This window comes from Brachyhypopomus gauderio, chromosome 3, assembly GCF_052324685.1.
Source record: "Brachyhypopomus gauderio isolate BG-103 chromosome 3, BGAUD_0.2, whole genome shotgun sequence".
Lineage (NCBI taxonomy): Eukaryota > Metazoa > Chordata > Actinopteri > Gymnotiformes > Hypopomidae > Brachyhypopomus > Brachyhypopomus gauderio.
In genome coordinates this window covers 5,552,380-5,558,895 of record NC_135213.1, presented here as the reverse complement: position 1 = coordinate 5,558,895, position 6,516 = coordinate 5,552,380, and the positions used below count along the sequence as shown (strand labels likewise).

Genomic DNA, 6,516 nt, shown 5'->3' with positions numbered 1-6,516 from the left:
CCTTAATAAAATTCACAACTTTTACAGCAGAATCTAGGACAGATTTTAAATCATCAGGCATTTTCCTTACTGCTAGGGCCTCGCGATGAATGCTGCAGTGTGGCCATTTCATATCTGGTGCAACTTCTTTAATGCGTGCAACTACACCACTGTGTCGCCCAGTCATTGCCCTGGCACCATCTGTACAAACTCCAACGCATTTTTCCCAGTTGATGCCATTGTTTTCCATCCATTCATTCAGAAGCTGAAATATGTGCTCTCCTGTAGTTCGTGTTGGTAGTGGTTTACAGAACAAAAAGTCTTCGTGCGACATGCCCTCATACTCATATCGCACGTAAACGAGCAAGTTGGCTAAATCTGCGACATCTATGGATTCATCTAACTGCAGTGAGAAGCATTTACTCATTTTAATTCTGTCGGTCAATGTTTGTCTGACGTTGTCCGCCATTTCCTCAATTCTGCGAGTGACTGTATCGTTTGAAAGAGGCACCAGGTCGAGCTGTTTAGCTATATTTTCTCCGCACATAATACGGGTCATCTCTTTTGCCAACGGCAAACAAAGTTCCTTTGGCAATTCGCAAACTAGCATGGTAGGAGCAAGGACGGATTAAGGATAGTCTGGGCCCCTGTGCAAAGGGTTGCACAGCCCCCCCCCCCTTCACACACGCGCAATAAAAAAAAATTTTTTAACACGCACTTTTTTTTTCACACACGTATTTTTTATTATTATTTTTTTCACATGCCCACGCTCACACTCGCATTTTTTTCACACACGCATTTTATTATTTTTTGTTTCACATGCGCACGCTCAATTTAATTATTTTTTTTCATACGCGAACTTTTTTCACATACATTTTTTAATTCTTTTTTTCACAGCCATTTTTTATATATTTTTTTCACGCGCACACTTTTTTATATATATTTTTCACACGCGCACTTTTTTTCACACGCGAACTTTCTTCCACATGCGCACGCTCACGCGCATTAAAAATTTTTTTTCCACATGCGCATTTTATTATTTTTTGTTTCACACGTGCATGCTCACACACGTGCAATTTTATTTATTTTTTTATACGCGCACTTTTTTTTCATACATTTTTTATTTTTCACACATGCATGCTCACACGCGCAATTTTATTTTTTTTTCACACGCTCACTTTTTTTTACTATTATAAAGCTTACACTTCTACTATTATCAATAATGTAATATGCAAATAACAATAAACTTTTAAAAAAGCTGTGAGTTGCTAGTTAGCAACGTTACACTAGCCTTGAAAAAGGCTGTGAACCTTTCAAAGTTTAATATAGTTGTAACGTTCGGGCGCAGCCAAGAATGAGACACGGAATCCCCGCTTACGTAGCAAACGTTACGTTTAATAACAACAGATATTGCGCAATGGCGCACGAGAACACTGAAGCACATACACTCAACGTGCAGACTTTAGACAACGACGAGCACAAGACACTACGCGAACGCACATTAAATAGACAGACCACATCACCCCACGTGATGATGAGACGAGCCACAGGTGAGACAGATAATTACAAGACACACCCGCATCCACGGAGATACACTGACACTGAGGGTGGGGGAGGGGTAGCATGTGTGTGTGTGTGTGTGTGTGTGAGAGAGAGAGACAGAGAGAGAGAGGGGGGGCATGGAGAGGGAGACAGGGGAAAGGTTTTGAGTATAATAAAAATGCTGTGTTAATGATTAAATCAAGTTTCATTATTGTCAAGACCCCTTCACACTGCCTTGAAGCATGTCAAGTCATGTCGAACTGTCATTGAATGGTCATTGAATAAGAAGCTGAATAAAATATATTTTCCAATAAATAATCCTCAAACTAAATATCAGGGTTACAGGCATACGCAGCCACAGCAACTACAACAAAACCACTTGCTGTTTCATCTGTCACCAAACCAAAATTGTGCTACTCAGTAAAATTAGCTTGCAGTTCTGTTGTATGAAAAGGCACTTTTCCTTTCGTGCATTCCTTCAGAACTAGAGTGACCACTGGTCTCTTTACTGTTGTTTATTAAAGGGGAAACATGAAAGTCAAGGAGCCATGGTAAACGACTTCTATGGAAGTCAAGGGCCCCGTAACAGGGGCCCTCGTGATCAAGGGCCCTCTAATGGTATGCCCTGCTCTTCTCTAGGGCCCCCTGGTAGGGGCTCTCATAACCAGGGCCCTCTAAAAATATGCCCCCCTCTTTCCTAGGACCCCTAATAGCCATAAGTCGAAGTCAGAGCAGTGCCACAACGCCTCATCCATTTTCCTAAGGGGCCCAAAAGCATGGCTAGGGGCCCCAAAAGCATGGCTAGGGCACAAAAGCATGACTAGGGCCCTCCAAAGCATGGCTAGGGCCCCCAAAAGCATGGCTAGGGACCCCAAGAGGCCCTGGGGTCAAAGTCCCTAATAGTCAGAGGATCCTTAAAATGGAGGGCCCTCGGAAATAAAAATATATTGTACCATAAATGTTGATAGGCATCGCAAAAAGTTTTTGGCCAGGGCCCCCCTGACCTCAAGGGCCCCTGGGCGCTGGCCCCACTTCCTGGCTTCCTGTGCCTTGGAGACTGGGGTCGCTGTACTCTTTATGGTGGAGTTGCGTTGTTTTAGATCTTTTAGTTTCCTTTGAAAAAAGTCCACCGGTTTATCCATCAAGTGCGCATGTTTAGTGCTCAAATGCCGTCTGAGATACGCTGGTTTCATGCTCTCGTTGCTGAGAATCTCACAACATACAACACATTGTGGCCTTGGATCTCCCTCCGTCCCACTGTAAGTGAATCCCAAACTCAGATAACCTTCGTCATACCGTCTTGTGGCCGTTTTCCGGCGCTTGCTAACACTAGCAGTACAGTCAGTGGGTAAATTAGCTTGAGTGGATAAATTATCCTCCTCACGCTCAACAGGTGTATTTGATTTCCCGGGGTTGGGCTCATTACTCCTAGCTCCTGCCACCTTCAGCCATGACATAATAGTTACTTTATTCGAGGTATCACCACAGCTTTTTTAAAACCTCAGAAAGCGCGAGACTGTAAACAGTGCAAAGCTTTGTAGATATATTGATAGATGAGTATGGTGTCTGCGTGCGCAGTCCCCACACGGTATTTTTAAAAACGCAAAATAATGTTTTTTAATTAAAACAGATTTATGATAAATCCTGAATTTCAGGACTTGTCATAATTCTGTTTTAATTAAAGAAAAAAAATGTTGTGTACAAAAAAAAAAAAAAAACTCAAAGCATCTTTGAGTTTTCCGAGCTCATCTGGCGTACCACCGCAGGGTGCTCCTTTTGAGAACCACTGCCCTAACAGACAGGCACTTGGCCACTCAGGGAGTTTTAGCCCTTTAAGTGACACTGGGGGAGCGGCGCCTGCGCGCGCCAGGGGAGGAGGAGAAAACAGTGCTATTGTTTGAGTTGCGTGGAAAATAAAGTTTCCCTCCTCTGGATTTTCTGGATTAAGCGGTTTCTGCCTCGTTTCCCGAACCCGCTTCAACATATTCGCTTGTTTATCACATCGATTCAGTCAGACAGCTATTTGTTGTGAAACAAAATACAGTTACATTTTCAAGTACTTTAGCACTTTTCAAACCTGGAACACAATGCAACATTCATTTTCATCAAGTAAATGTTCCTTCCCCTGTTTTTGAGGGGTGTTACTTTATACTACCACATATCGTTTTGGACAACACTGCAAAGAATGTCTCCACTGCCCGCATGTCAAGCATGTGCTCCACACATCTGACTAATCACACGCAGCTTTCAGTTAATAATGTGGTGGGAAAACACTGAAAAAAAAAATTATCTCCACTTTTTTTTGTGGAAACGGCAGGCAATTGGCCAAGCTGTATTGCGTTCTATTTTGATGCTATTTTGTGATAATTTAATAATTGGTTATAATAAAAGTTTTATTTATAAAGCATTGTTATGCAGCATTTTTACTCATCACAAGTGCTTAACAATTGTGATGTAACGTCTGTACACCTGTCAGTATCACTCTGTTGACCCCTCTGTGCCTTAATTTAACATATAAGCTCTCTGCTTTCTCTATCGTTTCAGAACAGCTACACTTGGGATTCCAGATGTACTTTTATTCATCACTGACAAAGTCAAGTCGAAATTTCAGTTATGTCAACTAATCATTTGCCCTGATTCATTCCAATTCAAACAAACCATAGTTATCTCATTTGTGAATGCCTCATCACAGTGAGTAAAACTCAAAAATGGCCAGTTAAACTGCAACTAAACCAAAAATACCAGGTCAATGGAGATGGTACCCAGTCTATCTCCTTTATTGTTCACAGACTCAACCCGTTGAATTTTCCTGACAGAAAATATTATTATTACTTTAGCTTTGTGTCGTGTCTGTGATCTCCTTTTTCTACAAAATTAAACAACTGAATGAACATCCTCCAAGGCCGATTATTCCATAGTTTTTGCCAGGGGTTGTAGAGTAGGTAAGCTAACAACATGGTTAGACTGGCTATGTAGCTAGATAGTTAGTTAACTTCGTGGTTTGGCAGTTAAAAGGCTACATAGCTTAGCTAGCTAGCTAATTGCTCGTTAACTTCAAGGATAGACAGTTAACTAGCTATCTAGGTTAGCAGGCTATTAACCCGGTAACTGAATCACCGACTTGATGCCTAGCTCACTGCTAGAATTGAGCGTTAAGCTGTGTTAACATTAGCTGGTAGGATTTTAACCCAATTAAACAGGCCAGATTAATTTTTTTTATTCAAACATGACTGGGTGCGTTTCTGCTTCATAATCGACTTGTATATTTATACTTGCCGCCATTACAGGAGACGTAGCTGCTTCGGTGGTCTGCAAGTTCTGTGTACTGGGAGCAAAAACAGGAGTTTCTGAAGTAACATGGGCTTGGCTTCTGACTTGAGAAGAGGGCGGGGTTGGATGTCCAACTCCGCCTTCCTGCAGGCTGCAGCGAGAGGCTTCTCAAAATCCCATCACCAGTACCTGGCTGCAGCGTGTTGACTTCTTCTACCAGATTAAATACGCTGCCTGTTAATTAGTTTGATCACTGCTGCCACCTAGTGACAGGAGATGGCTAAAGAAATGATGGATGGATGGATGGATGGATGGATGGATGGATGGATGGATGGATGGATACTGAAGTCTGACAGCGTCTTGCGCCCCCCCCCCCCTCACTCCTCACCACGACCCCCCAGGGGGTTGTGCCCCACCATTTGAGAAGTACTGCCCTAATCTAGCATATTTAGAGTTGTCTCACAGCAAACTAAATTTAATCCACGCAGGTGATTTTAAGTGTTTGCATTCCCTTCAATGTTTATTGTTGAAATTTGTTGAAAAAGTTATTTGCTGGAAATCTCAATATTCACTCTATCCATCCTGACACCTTTACATATACACCAAACTTGTGGAGACTAGACCTCAGCAAGAACTAATTAAAGTCACTATCAGCAGAAATATTTATACCAATTACAAAACTCAGTAGTCTCATGATGATTCAAGTAAGGATGCAAACACTGGACACACATTCTGGCAAACCTCAGCGAATTATAAAGTTTGTGGATTAGAAGAAATTCAATAAGTGTTATTAATGAGACTGTGATTGAATCCCTTCCAAAGTTGTCCTATTTAGATATACAAGATTTTTCGTGTGAATGTGACAATACCTGGTTCATTATCTGGACAATCACCAACAATGATACGCAAGTTGTAAAAGTTGATCAGTTCACATGCAGCTACCCATCCAATCTCAGAGGTAGTCGACTCATAGATCTTGATATAAACTCCTGTACTGTTGATGTGGAGTTTTTATTATTCATCTCCATTCATCTCTTGTTTAGGGAGAGCAGGGCTGGAGGTTGTGTCTGCACCACAGGGACTTCCAGCCAGGAAAACCCATCATAGACAACATCGTGGACGGCATCTATGGCAGCCGTAAGACCATCTGTGTGATCAGTGGCCACTACCTGGAGAGTGAGTGATGTTCCAGAGAGATCCAGGTGGCAAGTTTCCACCTGTTTGATGAGAAAAAGAGATTCAAGATTCAAGAGATTTATTGTTATGTGCCCAGCAGAAACAGGCAGTTACACTGTGCAATGAAATTCTTACTTTGGTGTTCCTCCATTCACCATTAAAAATTAAAATATTTAACAATACAATAGTAAGAAATAATACAAGAGTAAATAAGTAATTAAATACAGAAAATAAAGTGAATTTGGATATTTCGCACGATGGCGAAATATTTAAAGTGTTTTGTGCAAAGTGTGTGCGAATTCTGTGCAAAAAGACTGTGGACATGTGAACATTGGGAGTTACTGACGTAAAATATTTGAGATGTATGTGTAAACATTTCACATTAAGGGCATTTAAATGTGGTAAGGTGCAGGAATACTGCTCGTCTTAGTACCATGGGGAGCAGGGCCTTCAGTCGCTCTGCTCCTCAACTCTGGAACACGCTCCCACCCGACATCCGTAACATTCATTCTCTCACACATTTTAAAAGCAGACTTAAGACGCACTTTT

At 41.7% G+C, this 6,516-nt stretch overlaps 1 pseudogene; it reads left to right on the top strand.

Annotated features, from left to right (window-relative positions):
- Positions 1 to 2,069: 2,069 nt before the first annotated feature.
- On the top strand, positions 2,070 to 6,128 carry LOC143509605 (toll-like receptor 4; annotated as a pseudogene).
- Positions 6,129 to 6,516: the final 388 nt, after the last annotated feature.